The sequence below is a fragment of the Lagopus muta genome, chromosome 9, assembly GCF_023343835.1.
Source record: "Lagopus muta isolate bLagMut1 chromosome 9, bLagMut1 primary, whole genome shotgun sequence".
In the NCBI taxonomy this organism is placed as follows: domain Eukaryota; kingdom Metazoa; phylum Chordata; class Aves; order Galliformes; family Phasianidae; genus Lagopus; species Lagopus muta.
This window is the reverse complement of record NC_064441.1, coordinates 7,958,592-7,975,716: the sequence shown is the minus strand read 5'-3', so window position 1 is coordinate 7,975,716 and position 17,125 is coordinate 7,958,592. Positions and strand designations below refer to the sequence as shown.

At 53.5% G+C, this 17,125-nt stretch overlaps 1 long non-coding RNA gene across 2 annotated transcripts; it reads right to left on the bottom strand.

Moving 5' to 3' along the window:
• Positions 1-12,464: 12,464 nt before the first annotated feature.
• LOC125697598 (uncharacterized) lies at positions 12,465-16,032 on the bottom strand. Of its 2 annotated transcripts, XR_007378869.1 has the most exons (4): positions 15,797-16,032; positions 14,494-14,651; positions 14,107-14,198; positions 12,465-13,637 (listed from the first exon to the last, which is right to left on the bottom strand). It is a non-coding gene; the product is annotated as an uncharacterized LOC125697598 (long non-coding RNA). The 2 variants fall into 2 exon arrangements; XR_007378870.1 differs by lacking the exon at positions 14,107-14,198.
• Between the last annotated feature and the right edge of the window lie 1,093 nt (positions 16,033-17,125).

The following is a 17,125-nucleotide window of genomic DNA, read 5'->3' as shown; positions in this document are numbered from 1 at the left end:
TCACAAAGCATGTGTGCATCCACACAACAGCAAACAGCTCCCCGTGGCTGCACATGCTGCATCCTCCCTTGGGCCATTTTGTAGTGGTTGGGACTCGGTTCCTGGGGCCGCTTTGCTGGTGGTCCCACGCAGGGCAGCAGTGGGAGGTATCGCTTACAGTGGTCAGCGTCTGGCTCTGGGCTCCCCGCTTGGAAGGGAAAAAGGAAAAGAGGGGGGAAAAGAAAAATCCCCACCAAAGGGAACATTTGCTCCAACTCCCCAGCTGGGGCATTATTACTGCTATGGCAAGAGATCCATGTCAGAGTTTTACAAAGAAAAACTACCAGGAGAAATACATAACCTTTTCTTAACATCAGCAGCTCAATTAGCTAATGACAGCAAAGCATTCTCCAGTGTCACCAATCCCGCTCGCCAGGAGGAGGCAGGGCGCGGGGCAGCCGCGTGTTTGTACAGCTGCGCGCGGCGCTGCGCTGGGGTCGGCTCCTTGCGCCTTATCTCAGGAAGGATCTCTCCCTGCCTTCCACACGCGTGCGCACACACATGCTTTGGAGAAGAAAGCTCCACTCTGCATGAGAAGGTTAACAAATACCAGACTGCCTCTAAAAATACCTCTCCAATCGATGCCTAGCGTAAGCCATCCCAGAATGCTGAAAGCTGCAAGAAAAGCAATTTGTTTCCCGTAGGATTGCTCCTCCCAGTGCTCAGGGCTCATCTCATACATCCACCCATCCAATCATCTGTCCGTACATCCCATCTATCCAGCCATCCACCCAACGTCCCATCTATCCAACCACCCATCCATCCATCCAACCATCCACCCAACCGCTCACCCAACCACCCATCCTATCCAGCCACCCACCATCCACCTGTCCACCTATCCGTTCACCCACTGTCCCCTCTATACAGTCACTCAGCCATCCACCTGCCCTTTCATCCACCCATACATCCAACCATCCACCTGTCCCTCTACCCGTCTGCCCATCCGCCCCACCTGGCAGTCTCTAAAGGCTGCTCCCTCTCCTTCCCCTCAAACAAATGTCTCAGTATTAAGCCATTTGTCTGTGCCAATTGAGTCAATATTGAGACGCGACTTGTAGCCACTTGTATCTAAATAGAATCTAAATTGTTATTATGGCTCCATGGTTGCAGCTTCTTCAGCGTCGCCCCTCATCTTGCCAGCTCTCCGCTCTGCCCTAATTGCCTTCAGCCCGCTGAAAACATGAGCGCGTACAATTTGCAGGGAAGAAATTATCATCACATCTCCTTTCAGATCTTGCTAAATGCCGTTGTGTTTATTCATTCATTCACCCTGAGATGGCTCCCAGGGCAGCGAGCAGCAGGCGGGCTAATAGCCGGCAGCACTGCTGGTCCCAGGCCAGGAAGAAGGAGTGGGGAGGGCAACCCAGTGCCGAAGTGATGTATGAGTGCGCCCCATCCCCACGCGCTGCCCGCAGCCCCAAACATCAGTTTTTGAGGTCAGGATCCCTGGGACGCGGGGCTGCCCAACGTGCTGTTCATTCTTTCAATATTGTTACACTGGAAAATGAAGGATAAATATGAATGAATTCAGTGTTAACCGTGCGAGATAGGATGCCGTATACTCACGCGGTTAAGTAAAAGAGAGTAAATGGAAATCTTTATCGCTGTAGACTGCTGAATATTAATAGTTATTGTTTGAGTCGCTGCAGCGTGGAAAAGTCAATTATAACCTAAGTGTAAAAATGTCCTGAATTATAGATAAACTAGGCAGGGAGGGAGACGGATCTCCCCCACACACTGCAGAAACCTTAGTATAAGGCGAAATAGATGTGATAAGAACTTTAAAACAGTAACTGGCAAAATGCAAGGGCTGATTCTTTGCAGTATTTAACGCTATATATGGAAGCTCCAAAGGGTTAAGTGTCTGTGTGTGGAACATTTGCAGTATTTCCGCAGCCTACACGGAGGCACAGGCAATGGAGGGGAACTAACGTGTTTGCATCTCCAGCAGGAAACCAGAATTTTCCGAGCAGCCCCACCCCCGGCAGCACTGGGGTTTCCTAGCGCATTTGAGGACCCAGAAGAGCAGTCGGGCTCCTGCATGCTCCTGGGAGCTGAGAGCAGGAGGCACAAAGGTGGCACGAGGTGAGCCTTCCATCAGCCCCACGGCACAGGGTGAGGGTATGAATCAGGGCTCTGCAGCCCTCCCCCAAGGACAGCATCCCTTCCTGCCCCAAGCGGAGCCTTCCAGACCACGTTAACCCCAAACACGATTGCTCCCAAGCGGTGCCAAGTGACCCATCCCTGGGTGAGAGCAGCAATAACAAGAGCAGGTTTCCAGAGCAAGGAGGTCTGACCTGACCCCGAAGGCAGTGTGCTTCCCATGCAGCAGTTAATCCCTCCCGCTCCCACCACTGCCTAATGCCAGCTCAGTGCTTGCATACTCGCATGGTTTAAACTGGCATAGCTGGGCTGGGGGTCACGACATTGCTCTCTGATACCCCCAGCTGCTCACCAGCCCCACTGCTGAGCCTGCACAACTCCTTCCATTAGAAGCCATAATTAAGGTTAAAAACTATTTCTATTACAACCTTCCTTTCCTCACTTAGAGCTTCCGGAAAAATTCTCTTTTTTTGCTCTAATTTTTTCCATGCTCTGAGCCTGGAGGCAAATTGGGAGTTAATGGATAAATGAAGCCCATCGTGGAGCATCGCAGGCCGCACGCTGTCCTGCTTCCAGCGTTGTTCCATGGAAGCGCGTCCCGCTCTGGAGCTCCCTTACATCCGAGCAGTGCAGAAAGCTGATTAACATTAAGCTGATTAACGTGGGACCATTGTTTAGGGCTATCCTGTGGAGCAGGCCTATTCATTCTGCTGTGACACCACACGCTGCGCCTGCGTGCAGATGTTGGCGTAGGCACTTGGGAGAGCCCAAATACTAAAACCGGTTCAAAATAATCATAGTAATAATAATAGTAATAATAACAGTGAAGCAGTGCCCATAGCCACAATCTGACTGCTGTGGTCAAGGGCACACGTCCCAGCTATGCCACGAGCTCAGGACTCTGCTCAGCCCCATTCGCTGCCCATAGCAATGCCATGAGACAGCGCACTGATGGTTCCGTCTTGCAGCAGCACAAAGGCTTGAGTCTGCTGGATCCCCACCGTGCCAGGGACAAGCCCTGGGGACATCCTATTGCATCTGCACCCTGCAGAGACCCGAGGCTTGATGCAATTAGTGTAATTTCCTTGAGGAATCCAAGAAAACACTGGTTCCCCAATTCTGTTGGAATTCCTACACTTCCAGACATGCAGGTTAGCCGCCCGGCACCACCAAAGCATTTCTGCTCACAGACAGAACTTGTGACTCATTACAGCAACAAATACGGACAAGATCGATATCACCTTCCCAAGTTACCCCAAGCACTGCTGGCCTGGAGAAAAAACATCTGATCCAAGCTGGGAAAGAGGGGAAACAAGAACAGGACCCCACAGGTACTGTGCCTGCGCAGAGCTAATGCGAGCTCGTGCGGAGGTACAAGGGCACTTCAGGAGGGGTCCCTACCGCAGCAGCAGTTTCTCCCCGGGGTCTCGGGCTGTGCACAAGGACCGGAGCGGGGCAGCCCTTGTGTGCGCTAATCGCCTCCGTCTGCTCACCATACGGGCGGCCGCCGCGGCCCCGGAGCAGAGAGGAATGCTTTTGTTTGCCGAGCACACTTGGCAGCCGGAAGGGATCTCTGGAAAGCAAAGCGGGCACTTAACAAGCCGCGGCCTTCCAGGGTCATTAAAGGGAGCCAGAAAGTGAGGCTGCGTCCTGAGTGCCCCGTTCTGTGCCGTCCACGGGAACTTCATCGGGCGGATTCCACGCGGGGCTGCCCGTGGGCTCACCTTCAGGTGGGAGGAAAGCTGTGGCTTTGGCAGCGCTCCTTTGCTCAGGGCATCCCCTCTACGTGGGGCCGGCACTCCTCGCACGGGATCAGCATTTCATCGGCGCGCGGAGGGGAGTGGCCACGTCGGGGACAGAGGGGTGAAAGGGCAATGGCTGATCCCCGAACCACCCAGCCACCAGAACAAAATTCCCCTTCTAACAAGGCATGGAGCAAACAAATTATCTTTGTTGTTAGGAAATCTGTAAGCACTTATCGTTATAATTACCATCTGTGGTTTTGCAACTCAGGTAGAGTAGCAGCAGCAGCGCTGATACGGGCTCAGCTCGGCCCCGCGGGCTGCTAATCAAAACCAAGCCGTTTGCCTTCAGGTTGGAGATGATGTCAAACTTGATTGAGCGTCCACCTTTGATGGCTTTACCTGAGACCCAACAACATCTGCGTCTCGCTCACAGTAGCTCTGAAAGGTGATACGTGTGCAGGAGCAAAGCGCTGCCACTGCGCCTGGAGAGGTGAGCTCTGAGCAGAGCTTCTGAGCTTCAGAAATCAATAAGTGCTTCTTTAAAACAAAAATGTGTAAACAACTGAGAGTGAAGCCTAAAGAGCCGCTCAGAAGATTTATACGCAGCTTAGTTCAAATTTCTGTAATCTATTTAAATTAATAGCCACGTCCCCTGCTAAATTGCTTCCAGAGGCCAACAGCTCCCAAGGTACTGCATTCCCTGCAGGGGAAGTATGGAGGGGACCTCACCGTGGGGACGTGGTGCAGCCGGGGCACATGAGGATCCTGTGCATTGCAGCAAAGTGGAAAACAAATGCAATGAATTGCAATGCAATGCGAGGCAACACAATGCTTGAGATGCTGCAGAGGAACCCATGAAGAGGGCTGTGGTGCCTGCACCCCTCTGTTTGCTGTGCTCTGGTACAGGAGCATTCTCCCATCCCCAACAACGAGGGGGGCACTCCTCACCATGCTGCACGCTCGCACAAAATTTGGGCTTGCCCAATGTTTTCCATGTTAAAATCCTTCCTTTGGTTCCTAATAGCTGTGCCAATGTAACACTAAAATCCCCTGGAGCAGTGGGGGCACGACTCAGGCAGGGCAGATTTCAGCCGATTTGCAGAAACTGAAGGCAGCCAAATGGAGAAGCTCTTGCAGACGTTTTGAGGAGCAGCTCAGATGCCTCTGTTTGTGGCAGCGCGCTGCATTTCCCTGGGGTGCCGCAGCAATTTTCCCACCGGTAATTCTTCCAAGTTGTGCAACGTTTTAAGCTTCTGAGAAATCTGTGCTGAGCTTGTGTTTGTTCACTGAGGTCTCAGAGGATATGGGGAGTGGGCTGTTCCTCAAACCGGGCGCACGCCTGAGGTTGTGCCCTCCCATCCTGGGTAAAGGTGAAGGGAAAGGAAAATCGTATGGGAGCACAGAGAATGGGAGGAAGGAGCAGGACCTCGAGCAGAAAGCAAAGCCCAGCAATGCAGCCCCGCAAGCGGGAAGCACCATTGCACAATGCAGCACTGTTGCGACATGCCCCCAGTCTAACAAACAAGGTGCTCAGCATGCCAGCAATACCACTGCTCTGCCCCATGCGGGACGCAGCTCCCAGCTGCTGTCCCCAAACATCCCCCAAAGCTCGTTCTTCTCCTGGCCTCCATCTCCACGGAGCCTCCCACCCTGGTCCAGCATTGGCCATCACCCATTTGCTGCATTTTGGGAACCTCCAGCGAGCACAAAGGTGAGCGTGCTCCCAAAGTCCCTTTTTTTGAGCAACTTCCATAAGGGTTGGGGGGCAGAACCTCAGCCTGGGAGGCCCAGGGCTGTGTTTGCAGCGTATGGGGTGAGGTCTGTGTTTGTCCTGCAGACTAACGCTCACTCCTCGTGCAGCGCAGCTGCCGAAAGCAGCTCTTCCCGCATCATCTCACACCTGCCTCGCAAAGCTGCTCTCCATCCAACACACGCAGCCTGGTTGCGAGCTCGGCATATGTTTGCATAACCTCGGGTTTTTGGCCGGAAACCAGGCTTCAGGAAGATTTCTCAGGCTTTCAAAACCTCTCGCGGAGTCGGGGCCGCGGGTACGTGCGCGCTCACCGCACAACGTGATGGGAAGGAGCCTTGGCCAGCGGCAAGAGGGGACGGCTCCGGCCGAGTTTTTGGGATCACACCTCGCTTTTTCCTCCCAGGAGATGCTTTCTTTCAGCCATCATAAAAAGGTATTGGATATTCACTCAAAGATGCCCAGGAGAGCGAGCAGAAGGGAGGCAGGCTGCACTGCGGCGCTGTGGATAACTGATTGCTTTGCTCATTTTGGTCTGACCCAGAACAAATATGTTTCATTTTTCCAATGAGCTGGTAAAAAAATACAGTCCCCTTATTTCTAGTTTACTTAGAGCCTGTTTTTTCTTTTTTTTCCCCTCTTCTTTCATTCCCTTTTTAATACAGAGCAATTTCAGAACAAAAAGCCAAAAGAGCAACTTGAAAACCAGTTTTTAGTGTTTCCTTATTCCTGTCAATACAATTTGCCCCGCTCAGCCTGATGGCACCAATCACTGCAGTCACCTCGGGAGACTTTTTGGCCTCTTCCCTGCTGGCTGTGGCCACTCTGCCCGGCTGTGCCTTGGCTGGGATGGATGCAGTGGCACCAGGGTGGCACTTCTTGTGCAGGATGAAGCTGGCAGCAAGACACCCTTCTGTCCCATCCCATTCCATCTCATCCCACATCATCCCATCACTATGCCAACCCATCTCATGCCATCTCTCCTCAGCCACATTCAACCTAACTGTCCGTCTCATCCCAACCAAATCCAACCCAACTCTCCGTCCCATCCCGTCCCCAGTACCATGCCAATCCATTTCATCCCATCCCATTCCAGCCAAATCCAAGCCAACCATCCATCCCATCCAATTGCGCTCCCCTCCCGGCTCTGCTCACTGCTCGCCTCAGCGCGGTTTCCCTAGCGAAAGGCACTTTCAGGCTGAAGCAGAGACGCAGTTTGCCAAAATATTTGACAACACGAAGAGCAGCTTGGCGGGGTGCCAGGAGCCCCATTTGAAAAGTGAAATTCGGCATGCTCCGACCCTGGGAGCGATTCCCACGCAGTGAGGGAGGGTGACGGCAGCGCCCGGGGCCGTGGCAGAGCGGGGGGCCCATCGCCTGCTTGCCACGACCCGTGCTGAGGGAGGGCAGCCCCAGGGCAGGGATGCAGGAGCTGAGTGTGGCAGGTTGCCTGGGTTTGGGGTCAGGATGCTGCCAGAACCCAGCCATCCACCAGCAGGGCATGGAAAACCGAACCACGCTGGGGCACAGCTGAGGTTTTGGGCACCCACCACCAATGTTTTCCCTTTGTTCGCAGGTGGTTGAACCAGGCTGGGAAGCAGCCCTGGTGCCACGCAGCTCAGCAGTTTGCATCTGGGAGCTACAGGTTTTATAACCTCCTCACCGCCACCTGCGACACAGCCACAGAGCTGCAGTGTGCACTCTGCCAGCACGGGAGGACGTCTGCCATGGAGAGGACAGGGTCCTGCCACCAGTTCCCCCAGTAAGTTGTCAGGATTTAACACAGGGCGCATTCAGCCATGTGGATCTCATCCTTCTGCCTGTGTCATAAATTGCTGAGCACACACCGGTGTGCTGTAAAACTGACCCAGAATGAAAAATGAGGTCTTGCAAGACTGATGCCTCATGCTTAGAGGTGCGGTGGTGAATTAGAGGGGATGGGGCTGCTCTCTGCCCCCCAAATTATCCACCCTTCATTGCATTACCAGCGCTAAGCCCTGTTGCCAAAGAGGCAGAACAACAAAATGAAAGAGCAGAACGCCACAGTGAACACAGTGAGCAGAGCAGCGGGCAGCATCCCCAGCAGCAGCACCGTGTGTCCAACAGCCCCAAATCCCAGCACAGAAAGACGGCGCTTCTGGAAGGAGGGAGCGGAAAGGAGGAAAGTCTTTGCTGAGATCCCCAAAGCATTAATCCCAGATTCGAGCTATGAAGTAGAGCGCTGAGATGGAAAAGAGCCCAGCCTTTTGCCAGGATGCTGATGTTCATGAAAAGAATAAATATCTGGAAGGAGGCTGCCTGTTATTACTGGAATAACACAATCACAAAGGAGCACACCACAAACAATTACACTGGAACTAAGAGGGATGGACGCCGGCTCTGTACACAATTAGGCACAGCTATGAGTCAGGGAAACGAGCGTTTTCTAGAAACACTGCTCTTCTTAGCACAGAAACCACCTCCTGGATGACAGGATAAAGTTAAGAGAGAAAAAAAGAAAAAAGGGAGTAAGAATCTGCAGTATCATAACAGAAATCACAGATCAATGTGTTTGCCCTAGGAAATGAACAGATACACATCAGGACTTGGCAGCCGAAGGAGTCTCCCAAATGAAGCAGAAACAGCTCAAAAGGAAAGGAACAAAACAGAAAGAGAAGGAGGGAGGGAGGGAGGGAGAGGGAAGACGGCGCGGGCTCCAGAGCAGACACCATCAATCTGCACGGAGCGGAGCGGCCGTACCTGCCTCCTGCCGGCCGGGGCCGTGCGCCGGGAGGGGGACATCAGGCCTGAGAAAATACAGATGATTGGCTTCCAAGTGCCTTTCCTTGCCAAAATTTACAGGCCTGCAGTTCTTGGTTAATAGATGGTGCTCCCCTTAGAGCTTCTAATGGAAGAGGCTGAAATGAAAACCACCCGCTCCCCACGGGAGGGGGGGGTCCAATCGCACAGCCGGAGCGAATGTGTTCTGCATCATCTCTGCCGGGATGGAGCCCGGACACCTCATCACACGGCCTGAGATAACGAGCTATGTGGAAGTGGGAATGCAGATTTTTAAATTAAAAAAGAAAGAGAAACCGCCCAGCACAAAGGGATTATCACTGGGAGAGCATAAAGGAAACTTTACCACGGGATGCCACAGGCACGGGCCAGCCACTCACGGGCAGCACACCGCAGGTTGCCCACCTGGAGCTGCCACCTGGGCATGCACCACGGCCACCCCTGTGCTGCAGAACCCCCAGCAGAGCCCATTCCCAGGGGCCAACAGGGAGCAATCGGTGCGACGATGCAACAGCCATTAAGAACAACAGGCAGCAAACTCCTCCATCGATATTCTGGATGCACGGCCTAACCCTTGCTATAAATCACCCTTGATCGCGTGCAGAATGCAATCCTGGCGGCGTTGGCGAGGTGTTGTGCAGCTCCACAGGCAGCACTCAATGCAGAGTCGAATTAGCAGGTGACATGTTGACAGCCTGACCATGCGTACCCCCTGCTGCCACCCCGCAGCCCTCAGTCCTGCACTGAGCACACGGAGCAATGGAGCAGCTCCGTGCTTGGCTCTCAGGGACGAGGTGGCCATAAAAATGATTTTTCTGCTAAGCCAAAGGCAGGTGAGGGAGCTCCCATTCAAACAGGGCTATCAGCACAGTGCCTGCAGGGAGCATGCGGAGAGAGGAGCGCGCAGCCCACCGTACAGCACGGTGCGTGCATATTTAATGCATTTGCTTGGCAGATGGAATAACTTTGTTAACAGACTATTTAAATTCCTGAGGGGGTACCTGTAACTATTAGAAATTGATTTTATGAGCCTGTTATACAAACATCACTCTTCAAGGTCTAAAGCATATTGAAATTCTTCCTGTTCTCTCTCAAACAGATGGCGCTAAGAATTTTTCTGAACCGACTCGTATTCATAAATACTGCCCTCCAATCCCTCTTGCAAGACAGAACCAACCCTAATTAGAACGGTGAGCCCTCACCATCTTTTCCTCATCATGCATTTCCCATAAAACTGCTCCAGAAGAGGAAGGTTTTGGCCAACCCCTCCCCCAGCAAGCAACAAGGAGTGTTCCCAAACGTCTGTCACAATCAGAATAAAGAGAAACTCCATTGGATTATAGGGCTCAGGGGCTGATTTCCAAGAAAAGGCCAAAGTGCTCAGAATCAAGCAATTGGCATGGGGTCCTTGGGCACCTCCAGGGACTGGGAGCATGGCTGGGTGCTGTCAATGGCCCAGGGCCAACCATGGATTCCTTTCTTCAAGCAGACGCATTTATGGAATGTCTGAATGAGTTCGGTTCTGGGTGGAAGTGGAGGTGGTTGAGGCCTTCCACTGAGGGCAGAGAAGCAATGCACAGTGCTACGAAGTGCCCAGCTTTGTGCTGCAGTTCACAGAACCACAGAGCCATTAAGTCAGAAGGAACACTTACAGGCCATCTGATCCAACTCCTTGCACTGAACAGGGACACCTACAGCTCCATCAGGTGCTGAGAGCCCCATACAAACTAACCTTGAGTGTCTCCAGGGTTGGGGCATCCACCATATCTCTGGGCACTGAGGCTCCACAGCTCAAATACTTCACTGGATATTTTCTTTACTGTGCTGCCATTGCCATTCATGAACAACCCTGAGCTTAGCTACAGTCATAAAGAGCATTCACTGAATGGAAAAAAATCATTAAAAATTGTGGTCTCTTCCTGGACAACTCAGCAACAGCAAGTGCCAGCTACATTTGTCGAATAAATTGCTTGCAGGGAGTAGTTTTACTAGCTCTAAATGGGATGAAATTAAGCAAAGGGAAATGAATGCCAAGTGCATACACAAAAGCATTGCTGGGCGTGAGAGGTGTGAGGTGGGGAGGAGCCTTATGGGGCCACGCGGGCCCCACAACGGCTGAACCTCAATGCCTGGCATGTCTCTGTGTGCACCCCACGATCTGGGGCTGCTTAGCCTCAGCTTGGAATTCCAGCTCTCAGCAGCAGAGGGCAGGGGCTGGCCACAGAGCCAGTGAGTGGGGCCATCAGGGTGGCAGAGTGGAAGAGGTGGTGGTCTGGGCGGGGGGGGGGGGGTGGTGAACAGCAGCTTGTGCCAAGAATCACCCCCCAGCACCAAACTGGTTTTATGGGGACACTTGGATTTTGGAAGCTGGGGCATCATGCACATGGAGAGGAGAGGAGCTTGCAGGAATGAGCTAGCCCTACGTATTTGGGCTGCCTGAGTACATCCTGGGGATGCCCCCCCAGCTCCCACCCCAGCCCCTCTGACTGGAGCTGCTCCAGGGTTAAGCAGAGCAGCACCGGGTGCGGAGGCAGCTCTGGCACCCGGCCGAGCTTCCCAGGCTGTTCTCTCCCAGAGCTCCGGGGAAGGGAAGAAGAGAAGAGGGTCTCATTAAAAGAGAGAAAAACCAAAAACCCTCAGATGATTCGCTCGTTCCATCTGCTCTCCTATTTGGTCAGCTCATGCAGCATGAGCTATTGCAGGCTGAGGGCTGCTCCCTGCTAAGTGTATGCTGTAAGGACGTTTTATAGGCTCCATCTTCTGCAGAGACACCCAGCAGGGCATGGGAAACAACCAGGGACAGGAGATTTCCAGATCCCTTTCTAAAGGGCCAGCAGAAGCCTTGAGGCTCCCCAGTGTGCTCCAGCCCCATTAGCACCCCCAGGGCTTCTCCATGTGTTGCCCCTTGGATGGAAGGCATCTCTGCAGCTCCCAAGAAGAAACCCAGCGAGCAGAGCAGCCCGCTGTGCCCCCAGGGCGATGGCGCATAGCAAATTGCTGCAGACAGGAGGCTGTAATGCAATCCAGCAGCAGCAAGGAATTCAGCATCATCCCCGGCTGAGCGCACACTGCGCCGTGCCACAGAGCGGGGAGGTGACAACCCTTGTGCAGAGCAGAGGGGAAGCAGATCCCAGCAATTCCCTGTGGGAAGGAAGGTGCTCCCTGCCTGCTGTCCCAGCTGGTAGCCATGACCCAAAGTGTCGTGGGAAGCAACAGAGGGGCTGGGAAAGAGGAGAGGCCGTGGCACGCTGGGCTCACTTGAGGCTCGTTGAGCAAACACAGGCTCTGGCCGCTATGGGGTAGCTCGTGGGGTTGAGCTGCATGGAGAACCCACAAGGGCCCACCAGCAAAGAGAAAAACAGGACAGCAGCAGAAGTTGGAAGAGCTTCATAGGCACCACTTAGCAAAGCACTTTGGTGGGTTCCCATCCAAGAAACACCTCCCTTTCCAAAATAACCTATCACAGAACATCTCAAGGGACCCATGCAGATCACTGAGCCCAATTCCTGGCTCCACACAGGACCACCCAAAATAATCAGGCCATACGTCTCAGAGAATTGTCCACATGCTTCCTGAGCTTTGGCAAGGTCAGCACCATGACCACGTCAGCACCCAGCTCACCACCACCAAAAGTGGGCAAAACGCTCTCACCCAAAATGACAGCACCCCAGGCCATCACCACACACCTTGAGCACAAAACCAGGTGAAAGAACAACTCTGCATCCAAAACCAACCCAGGACTGGTGGCAGAGGACGCGCCATGCAGGATAACACCAGGTGAGGAAGAGCATCCAGGCGCTCCTAAGTCAGCCCCGTGGCTGAGAGAGGTGAGTACCGAGCGCTTCCATCACACTGGCACAGCAATTACAACACCAGCCAAATGGTTACAGAGGCTGGAGGGCTTCATTTAAATAAATAATAATAATTTAGCTTCCAAATTGCTCCCACATTGAGGTGCTCCAGGCTTTGCACAGCGCAGCGAAAGCCATCTCAAAAAGAAACAACAACAAAAAGCACAGTAAAATGTTATCAGAAAAACACTACTCATTAAAATTAACAATTAAAACAAATTAGAAAGGCTCTACTGACACAGAGGGGGAGGAAGAGCATCCAAACAAGGAGAAACGCCGGGTAATTTTTAGTTACTGATAAGTAAAATAATGGTCTCATTCAGTACTGATTACCTAGAATTATTTAATTTTATTTCAAATTATTCAATTTTTGGTTGAGGTTAACTAGTAATTTTTAATTACCGTTACATAATGCAATGACGAATGGCTCTTATTTCCCCCTGCCCGCGCAGAGGAGTGGAGGAAATCAATAGGCATTCCTGGCAAATTATCCGGCGACTGGATGAAATGATAGCAGCCTTCCCCATTAGCGGGAAGCGCCGAGCCGTGGCCGGGTGCGAGCTGTGGGGCACGGCGCTGGGAAGGAGGAGGATCGCCGTCGGAGCTGCAGGGCAGGCTGGGCGCCCGCAGCACCAGCTCCACGAGGGGGATTTTGGGGTGGCTTTGAGGAGCTTCGGGTTGGGAGCAGGCAGAGCCGCGTTCAGGGAAGCGGTGCTCTGCCTGTTTTTAGTGAAGAGCCGCTCTGCGACAGCTCTGTGGCTGTGTCATTGATTTTTCTTACTAATGGAAACAACCGGCAGGACTGAAAATATTTGCAAACTGCTCAGGTCAAAAGAGGGAACGGCAACAACAATAGCACGGGGGGGAGGGCAGTGCAGAGCCACACCGTGCCGCTTCCCCCCGACTCTCAGGGATGTTTTCTTTCCCCTGGGCACGCTGGCGACCCTGTTTGCCTGCTTTTTATCTTCAAGCAGCGGCACTCCCTGGGCATTCACCTCAAGTGGAACTGCCTCAATTTGTTAAGGACTGAGGATGGGAAGCGTCAGAGGAAGGGGCAGTGGGACAAGCGTCCCCGGCTCCATCCCGAATCTGTGCACAGCTCCGAATGGCCACAATCCACCTCCCCACCTGCGGGAGAGCTGCCGCGGCTCCACCACTGCATGGGAAGGCAGGGTCGGAGCTCAAAGCGGCCCTGATAAAGCAGAGATGGAGCCAGGAAAAACGGGAGGGCGTTCAACAGAGTGTGCACGAGGTTCAAGCCAGTGAACGCTGGGGGTGATGGGGAAATGCCTAAACAAACGCAGGGAGAGCTGGCAAGGCAGCTGTCTGCAGACCAGGGCTGGGGGCTGTAACGGAGGCAGGAGCACTGCACTGCAGCAGGAAAAAAAAAAAAAAAAAAAAAAGAATGATTAAAAAAGGAGCATTGTTCTGAGCTACAAAAACAGCATCTCGCCTCCAGCACCCTCCCCAGCGCCGGTCTCAGTGGGGAACATGCCCTGATTTGGTCACCGCCACGTAGAGGAGGTGGGAAATAAACAGCGAGAGCATGGCCAAGGGTGGGGAGAGGTGCCAGGGTTCTGGCAAACCCCCATCCATCTGCAGAGGCCATCCAGCCCACGGAGGGGGGGCTGCTGCAGGAGGAACTGCAGAGCAAAATCGCAGTTCTGCTGTGAAGAGCCCTGAAGCCCCCAACCCAGAGGGGGGAGGAGGTACAGCAGAGCCCCACCAGGAGCCGTTGGGGCTGGGCTGAAGCCATCACATCTTTTTGTGTGGAGCTGGAAGGGGATGGGGAGCACCACCACCCCCCTTCTCCCCCCCCCCCCCCCCCCAAAATACACACACTATGCTCACGTCAGCTCCAGCCCGTCACATCCAGAACGTGGCCATGGGGCAGAGCCACAGAGCTGGAGTGCTGTTAGCGGCTGCTCCTTTCTATTTAAATGAAAGGAATAACTGTGAAGCATGATAAAAATCTCTATCTCTCCCCTCTGGCTTGCAGATAGGAGCCCCACAACTGTTCCTATTGGAAATTCAATTCCAATCAGCGTGTTGGCAGGAAAGGATTAGGGCTGGTGCCAAAACACATTCATTCCAGCCAGCGCTTCCCGGAGCCTCCCCAGGGCCACCCCAGTGCCCACCAAGGGCCGGTTGCAGGACACTGGCTCCTCCCACGTCCCCAGTTTGTCCTGTGGGGGTATGGGTCACCCACTGGGGTGTCACCACACACCTCTCCATGCTCATCGTGGGCACAGGGTGCGCGTTGCTGGGAGCCCTGACGCAGCGAAGCACATCCCGTGGGGTTTGGTTGCCTTGCTCCATGTGGGATGCTGGAGATGGAGCCAGGAGCGGAGAACTTTGAGCCATCAGAATTTTTAGGAGATAAAGCTGGATAAAAAGGAGGAAGGTAGAGGCATTACCCACAGCATCTTATCTGATCTGGCACCCAAGCCTACTATTGCCTTCACTTCCCTGTCTCGAGGAGGTTTTTAAACGCGTGCAGCTACAAATCACCCCTTCCAGTTGAAGTGTCAGATTAAATCAAGACAAACGCTCCCCTGTTCCACACCCCCCCTCTGCTGGGCCCGTTCCCAAACCCCCACCTCTCCCTGCCTGGCACCACCCCAAGCTTTGCCCTGGGAGACCGCTTCAGCCCCAGTGCCGCCAGCAAGGAAGTTTTCGCAACAGGCAGATCGCCGTCAGGCTGCCCCGGTCCCCCCTTTAAGCTCATTACCGGAGAGCTGGAACTCATCCTGGCACCCAGAGGGCCCCACATCCTGCAGGGGCGGGCACCTCCTGTCCCCACTTCAGGGCTGAAGCTGAATCCAAAGACAGAAAACTGGTGAGAAATTCACTTTTACGCAACCATGAGAGGGATGCATGGGACCCGCTGCCCTAAGATACAGCAGGGCAGAGACATTTGGGAGATTTATGAAGAAGAACCGACATTTCTGCAGCTAATAAAAGTTCCTGCAGCTCGGTGAGTCAAGGCAGGTAAAGAGAAGGTGCCTGGAGGGGAGGTGAGGCCATGTGCTCTGGAGCATGAGCTAATGACTAATAGCAGAAGACAAAGAAGAAAGCACTCCTGGGAGGCTGGGTTTTTCCTGTGTACCAGGTGTTTGCTCGTACCTTCTCTGAAGGCCCTGGCACATGTTACTGCACGACAGGCTCTGCGATGAGCCACATCCCAGCCTCGCCTCGGGACAACAACTCCCCCCCCCCCCCCCCCCCTAAATTTCCACGTGTTGTTTTGGTTTTAAATGAGAGCCAGATCTCCTAAAGCCTTTATCATTAATCCTGCTGACACACAGCCTGACCACAGGCACTGGGAAGCACCGCGTGGGGCTGGCGGGGCCCCAGGAGCTGGGGGTCCTCACAGGTGAAGGCACTGAGGACACCAGGTTAACACGGACCCACATGCCAGGTGGGGGGAGGGCCAGGCCAGAGCAATGCTGTGGGCACAGCCCTTCCCAAGCATCCATCCCTATGCCCAAGCACACACAGAGCCCTGACCCCATCCTCCTGCTGCTTACCAGCACTTGTGGTGCGTCTGCCACTGACATCCATCACCTTCAGCCTCCCCAGGAGATCTGCAGGGAAGGAACACTCGTTCTCGAGTTGAATGTTTATTGACAGGGCTGCAGTGCACAGCTGGAAGCTAAGCATCCAAAACTGGAAGTCTCTGCTCAAGAATCTCCACGCAGTCAGCTGAGCAGCATTGAGACTGAAAGCTGCTAGCACAAAAAGCTCAGACCCCATATTGCTCCTCCATTTCACACTGCCACTGGGGAAAGCCATCCTGTCCAGCCCTGAGCCTTAAAAAGGCACAGCTGGGACTGGGTGGGGAGACACAGATGTGGGCTGCAGGGCCCATCATGTGGGGCTGCCTGTTAGAAAGTGAGTTTTGCACTGAGTGGGAGCAGTTTGCTCCATCCTGATACAGCAAAAAGCTCCACCTGTGGGAGCACTTTGGGGTTCGTTATGAAGATGCTTTCCTCTCCTTGCTCATTTTAAAAAATAAACCAATCAGCAAAGGAAACCCATGGAGTTTTGCTTTCCAGACCCAATTTGGGACCTCTGGGCACCGCCCTGTGTCCTCTGTGGGCAGCCCCTGCTGCAACTCGCAGAGCACGGGCAAGGGAAGTGATCCAGGCAGCAACCTCAGGGAGCGAGGGAAGGGGTCCAGGGAGGGCTTTCCACAGCATGATTCAAGAATTAAAAAAGATTTTATATATTAAGGCTAGAACACTTGAGTGAAATATTAAAGCCCACTGACTGAAGAGGCTGCGGATGTTACACTGGGAAGTTTGCCCTTCCATGATGCTAGGCTCAGAAGGGCCATGGGAGCACCCCGGTGTGCTGGTGGAATGTTGGTGATGTTGACGTGGCATCGCCCGACCCGTCCCCTCCCACTGCTTCCTTTCTGCAAGTGACCCTGAGGGAAGTCAGAGGAATTAGGGATTAACAGAGAAAAATACGTTGCCTAATTAAAAAGCGATATAATCAGGTGTGAGCCCAGGAACTGATGGGTTTTAAATCCTTGCATTGAGCTGCTGGCTGAGGGAAGCAGTTCCTGCTGGGAACCCAACCCCACGGTGCTCCCTGACTGCAGTTCTCTCACCTCCCAGCAGAGCTCCCAGCCCCCAGACTGGCCGTCTTCATTGGGATGAACTGGAAAACCCCAGCCCCTGTCCCTGTGCTGCAGTGAGGTGTGTGCCACGGGGCCCTGCTCACGCCGCAGTGACATCTCCCGTGGTTTCCAAGTTACCACCATCTGAAATTGTGTTTAGATGAGAATAGCGGCTTTCATTAATGTGTAACATGTCCCCCGTGTGCCTAGAAAGCTCAGAAAGCGGCAGAAA